General features: G+C 43.3%; 1 protein-coding gene and 1 pseudogene across 1 annotated transcript in view; one reads left to right on the top strand and one right to left on the bottom strand.

Moving 5' to 3' along the window:
- Window positions 1-2305, bottom strand: part of LOC108305811 (carbohydrate sulfotransferase 6) — a 19544-nt gene that overhangs the window by 14335 nt on the left and 2904 nt on the right. The gene's annotated exons all lie outside the window — the stretch shown is intronic.
- Window positions 1-2305, top strand: part of LOC108305733 — a 6369-nt pseudogene that overhangs the window by 1686 nt on the left and 2378 nt on the right.

Genomic DNA, 2305 nt, shown 5'->3' on the forward strand with positions numbered 1-2305 from the left:
AAAAAAGGTAATTATAATAATTACAAGTTGGCCGGGTGTGGTGGCTTACGCCTGTAATCTCAGCACTTTGGGAGGCCGAGACAGGTGGATCACCTGAGGTCAGGAGTTCAAGACCAGCCTGGCCAACATGGTGACACCCTGTCTTAAAAAATAATAATAATAATAATTACAAGTGTTGCTGAGATGATGGAGACGTGGGGATCCTTATAAAGTGGCAATGTCACATGGTGCATTTCTTAAAGAAACAGTTTGGTGGTTTCTCAAAAGGTCAAACAGAGAGATCATAGGATGCAGCAGAACCGCTCCTGGGTACACACCCAAGAGAACGGAACACATAAGCCCACATGAAAACTTGCTCATGAATTTTCACAGCGGCATTATTCGTAATAGCCAAAAAGGAGAGACATCCCTAATGTCTATCAGTTGATGAATAAACAAAATATGGTATAACCACACAGATGATTCTCCACAATAAAAAGGAAGAAAGCACTGATATATACAAAGTTCAATGTTAAAACACTGAATATACTATAAACCAGTGAATTGAACATTTTAAAAATATTAACCTTGGGCTGGACACAGTGGTTCACTCCTGTAATCCCAGCACTTTAGATTGGATGGGTGGATCAACTGAGGTCAGGAGTTTGAGAACAGCCTGGCCAACACAATAAAACCCTATCTCTACTAAAAATACAATCAATCAATCAATCAGTCAGTAAATAAAATTAGCCGGTCATAGTGGCAGGCACCTGTAATCCCAGGTACTCAGGAGGCAGACACAGAGGCATGAGAATTGCTCTCACTCAGAAGGCAGAGTTTGCAGTGAGCTGAAATCACACCACTGCACTCCAGTCTGGGTGACAAGAGTGAAACTCCATCTAAAAAAATGTATTTATATGTGTATATATATATTATGTAAACTTTAACGTACATGAATTCTATCTCAATAAAGCTATTATTTTTCAAAAATTAGAAAGTGTGGGAGATGCACACTGAAGCTTGGTGTTTATTTTTCTATGGCCAGTTTACAGTAATTTCTTTTCTTATTAGTGCTTTGCTGCATTTTCCAGACAGTCTACGTTAGACGTTTATTACAATGATGATAAAATCAGAAATTTCTAGTTGGTTAAAGGAGGCTAAGGTGGAGTTTGTCTTTCTCCAGCTGTCACTACAGAGAGACAGGAGCCTGCAAATCCATTTCCCAGCTGACCTGAGTACCCAGTTAGCCAGAGAAGGTCAGAGGCAGGAATTACTGCACTAAAAAGTGTCAAAGCTCCTAAGCACACTCTCAGCCCCAGGACTATGGGCTGGGCCAGGCTGTGGCTGAAGCCGTGCCTGGCCCCCCATCCCCAGCCACATCTGCCACCTCTGCTAGTCCTGGTGATGCAGCTGCATGGCATCCCCCAGAGGCAGTAGGCTGGGTCTACAAAGCCCAGATGCTGCTGGGGAAACAGATCTGCCTTCAAGAATCTACTGCGAATTGAATTCTAATTAGCCTGGGAAGGGAGCCTCAAGCCTCCCTGGCTCAGAGCCACCTCTCTAGGGCATTTTGGAGCAGATGAGCAGATAGCAACACACAAGCCCTTTTTCCTGGTTGGGAGCTTTAGGGATTCTCATACTGCAATTCGCATAGCACCTGACTTAGTCTAAATCATAGTACTTTACAGCTGGAGGCCATAAAGTCTGAAGGCTCCCCACTGCTCCTCTGCAGCAACACATGCACGGTATAGAGTGTGATTGTGCTTTTAGCACCTTCGCCTGTTTCCCTAAGTACTGATAGAGCCCTCTCATTACAGGGATAATCTGGAATGTTCTCTGGTTTATTCACCATTTATTTTAATTACCTTATTTTCAAAAAGTAAATCATTCTTCCAAATCAATGACATAGAGAGAAAAAAGAATAGACTATTTTAGAAGAAAATAACTCAGGCTGAGTGCGGTAGCTCATGCCTGTAATCCCAGCACTCTGGGAAGTCAAGGAGAGCAAATCACCTGAGGTCAGGAGTTCGAGACAAGCCTGGCCAACATGGCGAAACCCAGTCTCTACTACATACACAAAAATTAGCTGGGCATTGTAGCATGTGCTTGTAATCCCAGCTACCCGGTAGGCCGAGGCAGGAGAATTACTGGAATCTGGGAGGCCAAGGCTGCAGGGAGCTGAGATCGAGCCACTGCACTCCAGTCTGGGTGACAGAGTGAGACTCTTGTTTCAAAAAAAGAAAAAAAGTAAAAAAAGAACTCAAAACACACAGTCAAATGCAACATGTGGAACTTATCTGGATTCTGGTTTGAAAAAATATCTGCC

This window comes from Cebus imitator, unplaced genomic scaffold (assembly GCF_001604975.1).
Source record: "Cebus imitator isolate Cc_AM_T3 unplaced genomic scaffold, Cebus_imitator-1.0 Scaffold66, whole genome shotgun sequence".
In the NCBI taxonomy this organism is placed as follows: domain Eukaryota; kingdom Metazoa; phylum Chordata; class Mammalia; order Primates; family Cebidae; genus Cebus; species Cebus imitator.